A 12,330-nucleotide genomic window follows, 5' to 3' on the forward strand; every position below is an offset into this window, starting at 1 on the left:
TTCTGACGCTGTAGGCAGAATCAAAAAAGCAGGAGGAAAGTTAAAGCTTAGATAGGTAGTAGGGCTGTGCCATATCATCTTGTTCATGATAATACAGGTATAATTTTTAATATCATATGAAAAATTCATATTGTGACATTGGCGATTTTTCGACTTGTTGACATATTGATGTCATACTGTTACCCACGGCAACAACAAGCATAGCTGAAAGCAAAATTATGAGCAACTCTGCACTGGTTCCAAAAAGAGGAGCAGCTTCAGTAGTGAGGAATAAACTGTGGCGTCCTGAATGTTTTATGAACAGCCCCGGACTTCTCAGACAGAAATAACAGCCTGTCACAGGTTACAGCGTGATGATTAGAGGAAAAAATGGCAGAACATAAAGGTCCAGATGGAAAAAAACAAGTCAATCATTTGGATTTTGCTAAAAGAAGGAAATCGCCTGTTGATTTATATATATAGATCCCAGGGGACATTTTTTTGTATTTGGGAGCTGTTTACATGTGTGATTTGTGGTAGATTTTTTTTATCTTGTTGTACTATTAATATTGCACACAGAATGTGAGTTACTGGTGGTGAGTTTACAAACTAAAGAAATGAGAGTTCATTTTTGTATAGTTTTTACTTAATATTTGAAGGCAAACTGTAAAACTATATCACTTATTTTGTTGCAATTCTATTTCCCCAAATTTATGATTTTTTTTTTTTTTTTTTACTAATTTGTCATAGCGTAAAGAATATTGTTAATGCAAAAATACCATGAAATATATTATTTTAGGGCCATATCACCCACCCTTCATAGATAGGCATCTGTTTGTCATTTTGTAAATTCATTCAGTACCATACATAATACAAAGCTATGATAACACTGACAACCGCAGCATAAAAAAAAAACAACAAAAAAAAAAACAACAACAACAACAGGGCACCGTACCATTATTATGGATCAATTCATCACATATAAGTGCTCTATACAATCATAAGGTGCAACATCTTCACACACAGAGGTTCAGTTATTTTTGCTTACAGTTTGCTCAAATGTGTAATATTGGAAGGACCTGTCCTACCAAGGAAGGAGCCTTGACTTTGAGAAACACCAACTATATCATTCATTTTTCTCACAAATTCTGAACATGCATATGTGTGACGTTTCACGTGAGGTGTTTCAGGGCAGAGATTGCTCACACTGATATCAGATATTGGTCATATCAAACATAAATGTGAACAGTCTAGGTAAAAAGATTGTATCTGGGCAAAAAAGTGGAATTGATTATTAAGCCCTATAGTGTGAATGTAGCCTAAATGAATTCTTACGAACTGTCAGCAAAAATATCAACATTGGAATTACCTTAATTATGGTGTACCGTAACAACTCTGGGTCAAGTGAGGAGCAAGGAAATCAAACAAGGGAACTGGCGTCATCCTCATGTGAGTATTGTTCTCTATTTCTATTTTTATAAGAAACCCTTATTTCATCAGATAGTTTTGTTTTTGTTTGCACAAATGAGATCATTTGGGTTTTGTTTTGTGTGTGTGTATTTTCTTAATGAAAAAAATAAATTTTTGTACACTACAGGTCCAATGTGTAAGACTTAGGGGGACTTAATGGCATCTAGTGGTGAGGACTGCAGATTGCAACCAGCTGAAAATTCTCTATGTTAGAATTCCTTCAGTTTTCATTGTTAGGCAAATTTTTCCTGCAGACAGATTTATCCACAAAGGTCTCTTCCTCTTCAAAACAAATGGACGAGGTACAAATCAGTGTTTCTCTGACACTGTCTGGCTTGTCGCAGACGGGCCACTATCCCAACACCTGCTAATGTGTGCTAACCTTTTTTCTCTGATAACGTAAGATCCAGAGATTTTCTCTCAAAAACAAATTTACCTGGTGCTATACACTGAATAAAGCAGTGTTACATTTAAAAAAAAAAAAAAAAGAAAAAAAAAAAAAAGAATTTGTTGCAGAGGGGCTGCGAACTGCCATAGCCGACACCGACGTCCATTCTGGGGATTGTAGAAACATGGCAATGCAACATGGCAGTCTCTGTAGACGTATATTATATTCTATTCCTGCCAATACATCCTCCTAAATCCAACACACCTTCACTCTGTCCAACAATCTTGCAAACACTTGTTTCTTTGTTTAAAATAAATGTGATCCAGCTGGCCATATATCATTTAAAGATTGTTGTGTATAGGGGCACCGGATCCCAGTGCAGCTCCAGCCCTTGCAGGTGTAACCTCAGCATGAGGCCTCAGCCTCGTCCAAGAGCACCAACAATGTTCTGATTAATTGTTGCTGTCAGTTAAGGTCATTTAGGCCTACCTGTTTTTCTACATATTACTCATATCTGCCCCAACAAAGGCGCACACTCACAGCAATGCATGAGGACGTCCAGGTACACAGAAGTGCGTACACTACAAGTACACATTGTCACTAACACACACAAAGACACACAAACAAAAACCGCTTCCAAAGCCCGGCCTCATGTGTGATAGCAATTCATGCTCAGGCAGTCAGGCAACGCTCCAAGGTATTCATTACTATTGATGTCAGAATCCACAACAAGAAGTGATGGCTGAACCTCCTGCAGTCTGTACTGTTTAAAGCCGAGCTCCTCTCCCCCAGCTGTTGCTCTCTGTCTTCACTTAGAAGGGAGACTGTGATGATTAATGCACTCTCTGCTGGGATCTTCGGGGAAAGAACCTGGAGTTTCTGCTGAAGTGTTTCGCTCACATTGTGGTGATTCAGTCACACAGTATCTTCGCTGTGGAGCAACGCTGAAAAATAACTAAATAACAAAATAGAAAATCATGACGGTCTCGCATTCTGCCATGTGTGCTGCTCCAGATAGATGAAGCTGATGCCTGTTTGCTCTGTGCGTCGTCTGGAATGAGCTGCTGTTTTTCACTTTCAGCTACCAATTCAACTTTCTGAACTTGTACCCGCTTTTGTTAATCAAGGCGGTTATGGCTGTAGGAGCCGAGCATAAAAAATGACATTTTGTTATTGTTATTGGTTTATCATGGGGGTGGATTATGTTTTGTAGCAGAATAAATAACAGTGTTCGTAGGAATGTTAGTGGGGGAACACTTTTTCCATTCTGCTGAGCAAAAAAAGGTGAAATCGTTCTGTGGTGTGACAGCTGTTCTCTCTTCTTGCGTTCAGTGGTTGATTACTTTGATGTCTGTTCCCCTCAGGACTCCTGTTCTTTGCTGATGGTGCTCTGTGTTGGTGTTTAACCTGCATACTGATAACACAAACTTGAGTCGGCTTGGTGGTGCTGCTGAACGCCAGAGATACTGCTCATCTCGGTGTGTGCAGCTGTTCAGCGATTGCCTCACTATAGTCGGGGCTGGTCTCATGAAACCCTGTGGGGTTGGTAGCTTTGTTGTTAATTAAATAAGGCGGTATTAGATTCTGATAGCCTCTAATTCCCTCTGCTCTTAAGCCATATGTACAGTAGGATACTAATGAAACATAGGTATAAACAAATTATATAATATGTAATTTTTTTGTATTAGTATGTCTAAAAACAACTAGACCAATATATTTTGTTGAGCCGTGTACTCACATAGCCCTAAATGTTTCCAACAACCAACCAAGAGAAATCTGGAATTTTAATTAAGGACACGGTCCGTGTCATTTGGTTGCCGTTGCCTGTTAGTGTCGTCATATCCCCATTGCACAATCAACTTTTAAGATCTTGGTCGTTTTTATCCATATGTTTTGACTGGATGAGTGATTTTAGTGTCAGAGAAACACTGATTTGTATGTGAAATGACATTATTCAGTGTATTTACTGGTTTTAATGACATAGTCTGTTTGTTTTAGGAGAGGAAACGAAGTCTGCAGATACTTTGGTTCCCCTTGAAAACCTCCTGAACAATGAACACTGAAGGGATCCTGGCTGCGACAAACTGACTGCAATCACAGCATTGCTCCGTCTTTTGTTACTGTTTTGTGTAGGAGAAAAAAGACATATTGTACATTTAAAGGGGCACTCTGGTGATTTAGTTTAGTACTTCCGTAATATTTGGGGACTTACAGTGACATAATAAAAACAGAGATAGTCAAACTCAAAGGTTCAGACGCCTAGATTTTTGACTTTTAGTTCCTAGCATGGGTTCGGTTTACTGTTTACTACATTTCCCATAATGCAATCAAGCATCATTTCATTCGACCCACTCTGCCTGGTCAGTGCCACATCTTCCAAACTCAATGCAACAAGTTTCTAACACAAATTCTCTGTTACAAAATTTGTAGTCTGGACACAAACTGAGAGGACTTACACATTTTGTCAACTCAATTAAAAATTTTATGAATGAAATCACCAAGTTGTGATGTAATTGTGGGATTATGTGTAATAATAACAACAAATTACCATAAAACTTAAATTAAAAACCCAGTCCCTTTTACTAGCCTGGTGTAGCTACACATTTTGACAAATAAAGGCCTGTCTCAATTAGAAGACTGGTCTGGTTGCCATGCAGTTACTTTTATAGATGTTCTATGGATGTTTAAAACTGGATTGTTGACTACCCACTTGAGCTACCATTAGTTAGCTGTTTACAAATATATGCATATTTACAAATATAAATGTTTAAACTTTTCTCAATATGTAGATACTACACACCGTCACCTCAGTTGGTTTCATTTTACTGAAACCATGAGCACCAGAGAAGACTGTAAGTCATTCAGATTTACCTATGTGATGAAAAAACAAGTAGTGACTCCTTTCCTCTAAAGCTGTCATAAAGTCAGAATATGTGTCATAAATATAATATATATATGTAAATAAATATATTATGTATAAATAAATAAATAAAGTGTATATCATAAAAATTAATCCAAGTTATGAATATTGTTTTAACAGGATTTGTGGCGGTGTGCAAGGTGTCGTAATCCTCGGGTGCTGAGATACAAGTGTAATAGCGTAACACATATTCAGTTTGACTCATCATTTATTTATTTATGTCACTTTATTTCTTATCTCGTTGACTTTATTAATCTGCTGTTATTTTCTCTTTCTTTGCCTGTAAGGTGACCTTGAGTGTCTTAAAAGGTGCCTATAAATAAAATGTATTATTGTTATTATTACATAATTGATATGTTATTCAAAGCCTAATTTTCATACGAGTAATATTCATACTATAGTGCAAATAAACATTTTTTTCAATCTTTGCTGAGCAACAGTTTTGTGTAAAAGGTATTAAAGGCCTGTCCCAAATATGAGCCTGTTGAGTTCAGTGATAGCTCGGGCCTAATAATTTAAGTTTTACGGTAAATTTTACTCAGTAATAAAGAAAACCATTTGTGCGCAGTGTGCTGCTGTTTGTGGGCCAAAAGCCTCATGAAATGGAATTAGGGACAACATTTAAGTAGCAGGAGAACCTAAAATTTTGATTTTTTTAAGGTATGGCACACAGAGAAAGATTCAAGAGTTTAAAGTCTGAAGACAAAGATTTAAACTAGTATGCACTAAAGCCAACATCTGCCCCAAATCATCATCACTCTGAATAAAAGAGTGGAAAAACAACAAAAACAGACACTTTCATATAAGGCACAAGGCATCACTGACTGAGTTGAGTATGACAGTGATGTGGGTCATATGGTATGGCTTTCTGAGTCACCAGATCTTAATCCAGCTGAACACCTTTGGGAGATTTAGAGCAACAGAGCACGGGAGCAACATGTTAGACAGTGCTCTCCGCCACCATCACCAAAATACCAAACAGGGTAATATCTGTTGTTCCAGTAGAGTCCAGCATGACTACAAAATAAAGACCATGACTTAAAAACTTAGCTTTTTCCTTTAATTTGTCACCCCTCTGCAGGCACTTTATATTCCCCTGCAGATCCACATGTGACGTGTGTGTGTGTGTGTGTGTGTGTGTGTGTGTGTGTGAGTGTGAGAGAGAGAGCCTGAAATACATGCTTGAGTTGATAATAATGTACTTCTTCCCTGACCCATTCAGTACGCTCCCTCTTCCACATATAATTATTGTAAGACAAACAGTGAAGAGGAAAATCCGGCCGTAGTGCTAAAATGCTCAAGTGTGCTTAAGAGGTGTTGGCAAAAGAAATAACAGCCATCAATTTAAACTGGGGGCTGATTTTTCTTTCTTGCGTTCTTTTGCCAGTTTATACCCACAGGGTCATGGTGGGGTGTTGACAGCTCTTGTGCTCCACTCTGTATGTGTGGGCATTAGTTTGCTGTCAGTAGTGCTACCATGGGGCGACTGTTGCCATTAGCTGTTAGATTTCTGATTCACACCCAGTGGGAGCAAGCTCTCAGGAGCCAAGCTGCCAACTGGCTGGGATAATATACAGTAGGCCTTGTGCCCCCCTTTTTTGGTCCTTTATGGCTGAACCAAATCTGCATCCTGGTTTTCTGTCTGGCCTTTGTATCTTTGACCATTTACCAGATGAAACTAGGGCTGCAACTAACAATTATTTTCATTATTGATTAAGTGAAGGGTTATTTACTTGATTAGTCATTTGGTCTATAAAAGTCAATAAACAATCAAAAATGCTCATCAGTATTTCCAAATTGACATCTCCACATATCTTGTTTTGACTGACCAACAGTCCAAAAACCACAGATATTCCATGTAAAACAGAGAAACTGAGCTAAATTTGAAATTTGAGAAGCTTGTACTTGCAAATGTCAAAATAGTTAAAGGCGCTGTATGTAAGAATGTGGCCAAAACGGTTACTGCACTCAAATTCAAAATACTGCCGCGAGTCGTGTCCGCCCCCCTTCCCCTACAGATTTGAGGTTGCTGGACAGCGGCACGCTGGAGACTGATTTGTTAGCCCACGGGCGGCTGCCGTGGCAGGGCCGCGTCGCCGCGTCCTTGATCTTCGGTTTTCCAGTGGACTGTTCGAGCAAGTCCAGCTTCTCTGCTGCTAATGCTGCTGCCGGGATACAGCTGAGGAGGAGCCGGCTGCTAATGTTATGTACCGGGACACTGCTAATGCTGCTTGCCGTGCTGCTGTAGCTCATTCGTAACTGTAACTGATGCTGAGACTCTACTGACTGTGTGACTGGTAGACGGCGGTGGGTGGCGCAACAGGCCAAAACACAAATTCAAAACATAAACATGATTTGCGGACTGTAAAAATGTTTTTTTAAATGCGAATATTGTGGCTGTACTATTGTTGTCGGTGAGATCAGTATGTTATATGAACATTATTCCTTAGTCTCTGTGACATATTAGGAGGATTTGACGACTATTTGCTTTAGATTTCTTACATATAGCTCCTTTAACATTATATTGATCAATACATGACTCAATATTTTAGCTCTAAAAGAAACCAAAATAAATCATTTGCTTTATTTACAAGAAAACTGACCCATGGTCATTAAAGGGGCACTCCCATAATTTACTTTTGCACTTCCATAAAGTTTGGGGACTTAAAAGCAACATATTAAAAATGGAGCTGTTCAAAATGAAAGGAGCAGAGCACAAAGATATCGTGACTTTTAGTCTATAGGTGGAGCTCCCTGGGTGGAGCTTCGAAAACACTGGATGCAACATTTCCCATGATGCAGCTGATATCACCTGACTCACCCTGCCTGCCCACATCCTCTGAACTCTATGCCACCAGCTGGTTACCATGGATGTATTAAGAAAACTAAATGTAGCATTGGCACCCTGTTAATTCCTATGAAAGTTGCTCAGTGGCGCATGAAGCCAAAAAATTCAACTGCCATGTTAAAATTACCCGAATGATTGGCACTGCTTCCGCACTGTGTGACCCACGGAGCAGGCGAGGCAGAGCTGACTACTTCTGCTAACTAGAATGGGAATAAAATGGTTCAATCATGTGGCTCTTGACTTTACAAATGTTATCAGACCAAATGGATCAAATTATGATAGTGAAACTTGTCATTTTATGAGGGTTGTGGTGCTAAAAAAAAATGCCATGTAGGTCTACAGGAAAAAGTCTTCTTGGACCACATGGCATCATGTGACAGATGTAATGCCTGTTTGGTCACTATGTAAATTCTCATCAAAGCCCAATGCATTTCCTGAGGGCCTGTTTGTAACACAGGAAGCAAGCAGGAAATTCTGACATTTGAGAAGCTGTAACCTACAAATATTTGAAACATTTTCTTATCAAAATAGTTGGTGATTAATTTTCTGTTATTCTAATGCTAAAAGAAACCAAACATATATTGAAGACATTTTTTCAATCTGGTTTCTTATTTGGGGTGCCCCTATCTTTTCAGCTTATATAATTTGTATTGTTTATTTTCAATAGTGTTTTCTGCTTAAGGTTGTTTTCTTTTCTTTTTGTAATTTCAGCTCTTACAGTAATTAAAGTTTCCAAGACAAAAGCGACATAAGGCAACACATTACTGAACAGGAAACACACCATGAATACAAAACAAAATGGAGCAGCATTTTCATAATTAATATAGTGGGACAATTTAATTCCTATTGTGTAGATTTAAAAAATGACACCAAACCTCAAGGAACTTTCCTAGGTAGTATTACACATCTTCCTAACATACAACAAGCTGGAGTGTGAAAAAGTGTCCAGATATATAACGACCAACAACCACATCCAGGGGGCGTATTGAGCTCTAAGTGAACCTAAGCAATGGCTTGCTGTTGGTTTGAAAAAAAAAAGGGTTCTAGATGTGCAAAGCTTCACCAAAACGAGCCCAGTCGCACTCTGAAGTTGTCGAAATCTGGCACTTGGGCAGTGACTTGTGGCATCAGAAACCAATGAAAAAGGTGTCCTTTGACATCAGCATGATATGTGACCAGTTTCTATAATAGTTTAAGAGCATCTGGCGTTGTCAGGGGGAAACACGGCATGACAAGGACAAAAGTTAAGGCGGCAAAAGTTTGTGCAGAGCAGGTTGGAGGGTTGGTGGAGGGGTCCAACAATTGCGTCCTGTAAGACTCGAAAGCCAAACCCTGTTTTTTTTCCCTAAACCTGACCACATGCTTTTGTTGTTGAAGGAAAAAAAACATCAATTTGCAGTGTTGTACCGACATAAATTTTCTGTGAAAATGGAAGTGTATCTTGAAAGAAGACAGTGCATGTAACAGGCAGAACTTGACACAGTGTCCCAGTACGTCAACAACCAATGCACCCAGGGTACCTTGCACATCATATTTGGACGTGGAAAGTCCATGACAAAATGTCAATATGTGACGAGGTCGGAGTGAGAATGTGTTGCCAACAAAGCCAGGGCAAACGTTTCTTCAAGGTAGTGACAATGCACACAGATGGTTAAGATATCTTTAATGGAAAACACTGAAATTATACCATGTTGGCTCGCATGTTCACATCACATCCAGTTAGAAAGAGGATGTAGACCTTGCAATTAGAGATTTAAAATGGACAAGTAATTACCATTCAGCAAAATTAGGCTTTTTCTGACTCTTTCTCTGGCAGAGAACAATCTTTGCAGCACCGTTTCCTGATTTCATTATCATTATTATCATTATCACTGCTGTAGTTTGGCACTGCTTCTCTCTGAAACTACTTGCAAATTTTCAGTTTGTAATTACACAAATGTGTGAAGGACAGATTGACATTGAGCAGGGCAAGGGGGGAATACGAGTCAGACTGCATGGATGTATGGATGGATGGGAATCTGAAGTGTTACATTAGATGATAGAGAATATGGAGAATCTGGAAGTTGTGCTGCTAAATGACGGAGTATTATCCCCCTTGTCATGATTAATGAAGTTCCTTGGCTATGACAACTGACTCTGTAATAGCTCCATTAGGAACGCCCCCAAAAGATTGATACAATACCTCGCCCATCCTGCAGACCACTATCCTGCTTTTTACTACGTGTGCTCTGGGGGCCATACTGTGTGATTTTGATGAGCTCTAAATCACTTACATCTTCCACCGAGGAAAAGGCTTAAACTGCTAAGAGAGAATGATGCTTTTTGTTTTTTTTGTTTCCTTTTTCCGCTGGGTTATTTTCCAACAGTTTAAAGAGCTTTTAACCTCACACCAGGCTTTGTTTTGCTCTCCTCAGTGATGTGTAAAAATGTAATTCTTCCTTATCATGACCCAAACATGCAGCCATTTATCCAGCGGCTGCCAGTTTTTATTTGCTCGGCTTCAGCTCGCTTGTCAGCCTCATGCCATGAATACCTGAAATGGAATTTTGAGTGGTTAAACACAGGTAATAATTAAGTTTTTTTTCCTCTAATGAAAATTATTACCATACAATATTGTGCACATTATGTTGGGATTCTTTTTTTTTTTTTTTTTTTTTTTTTTTAGCTGTGGGGCTTAATTGGGTGATCATTTCTTGTCATTTCATTGCCAAGAACTTTAATAGAATTTCTGGATAATTGCAAAAATGCTAATGGAAATCAGAGCTTTTGGAATGTAAAATTGCAGAAAACAAATAGCTATGAAGGCGGATGAATCACCAATAGTAACAGTATTGCTAATATCAGTGAGAGTACAAAGAAAATTGCACATTAGTGTGTTTCTATGCGAGAGGAATTTACGACCCAGAAAACACAACAGAGAGAAAGTAAATCACACGAGCATCCAAATATATGTCAGAAAACTAATTAAAAAAAAAAAGAATTGATATGATGATATGATGCTCGGTAAAGCAGAGTCAACAATAAACAACCATGCAGGCGGTCCAGATTTGGAAGACATAAGCAGTCTCAATCTCCTGTATAGTGGGGCTGTGAAGGGGAAATGGGGAACGTTTCAATTACAGTATACACGGAAAGGGCATCTCTGCAGCAGGATTGATATGTCACTCTAACAATGTCCAATTAAAAAGGGAGAATGCTTCCATTATTCTTTTATTAGAAGGCCTGTGCCTGAAACTGCATCGAAAGACATGCACATTCCCGGTTAAAGGTGAGAGTCCATCAGGCGTGAAATGAGTACAGCACACATAAAATAATTCTTATTTCCCCATGGCCGCCATAATATAGCTTTGCAATTATACTGAATGAGTCTACGTGTGTGTCTGTGTCTGTGTCTGTGTGTGTGTGTTTTAATGCCATTGAAACATGCAAAAAGCACCTCTATGATTTGTTCTGTTTGTGTGATTTATCATTTATTTCCATTTCTAAATATCTATGAACTGGGAATGACATGATGCTTTAAGCATTAAGGCCGAGACAAGTGAGTGTAAGTGCTAATAGAAAGGAGCAGTCACCTGTTCTACTAATACACAACAGATGAAACGAGATTTCAGTGACATCCATTTTTGTAGTTCAAATATCCCTGACAACAGACATAACTTAATACATACTTCCTCTTCTTCCCTCTCCAGACGAGCCAATTTCACAAAGTGATTAATGGGCACTGCCTACATTCAGATGTAATGGTGCCATCATCACTTTTAACAAACGATCGTCACTTGCAAACGGCAGAAAAACCTACATCCTGCTCATGCATAAGCGTTTGTTTTTAGGTAAAGAAATACTTTGCAGGATTTTCCTAAAAACAAAATATACTCATATGGAAATAATCCCTCTCAATCATCCCTCATGACCCACTTGAAGTATGTGTCTGTGTAGCCGAATTATCTGCAGAGTTTTCTGTGCTCGAGATGTTTATGGGCATGTTCCTCCAAAGTGCGCAGGTGAGATCGGGACTTTATGACTGCCTGTCAACAAAAATGCAGGATACTATGTTAAATGCGATAAGATGAAAGGACTGGACGGAGGCGATCCTCAAAAACGCTCGCATGTGCAGCGCACACTTCATATCAGGTTAGGGAAAAAGTATTAACTGTTTTAGGGATGAATGACATTATGTGTATTAAGGGTTATCATGTCCACATAGTCGAACATTGGGGAGGTATTAAGAGGAATGTTGGATTTCTCTATAACGCTAACTTTTTTGTGCATTAGCTAACGTTAGCTTAGATAGCAAAGCAAACTGGAGGAAACCGTTCAAGTGTCATCCTCCTTTGTAAGTTTGGCATAGGAATCAACCACAGAGCCAAATCATCCGTCCACTTAGTGAGAGCATACGAGTCGGCCAGTCTGGTCCCATTGGTCAGTGTTTACTTATTCAAGTAACACTCATGGTCCTGGAGAGTGAGTGACCTGACATGGTGCGTTTGTAAATTCAGTCCGAGGCTCTACACTAAAATGAGAGCCTTGTTGGTTGAAAAAACGGAGCGTTCTCTTTCTACATTAATTAACAAACAATTATGTCAATTACACATTCACTCCGCTTTACACTCTGCTGCTTCGTCTCCCCAGACAGAGAGCCCAGCGTGTGCTCTGCCACTCTGAGAGTGCGGCGCTCTGGATAACCAAACGTTACATTCCAACAGCGATATGAATGTACAAACTGTC

The sequence above is a fragment of the Epinephelus lanceolatus genome, chromosome 10 (genome assembly GCF_041903045.1).
Source record: "Epinephelus lanceolatus isolate andai-2023 chromosome 10, ASM4190304v1, whole genome shotgun sequence".
NCBI classification, from domain to species: Eukaryota; Metazoa; Chordata; class Actinopteri; order Perciformes; family Serranidae; genus Epinephelus; species Epinephelus lanceolatus.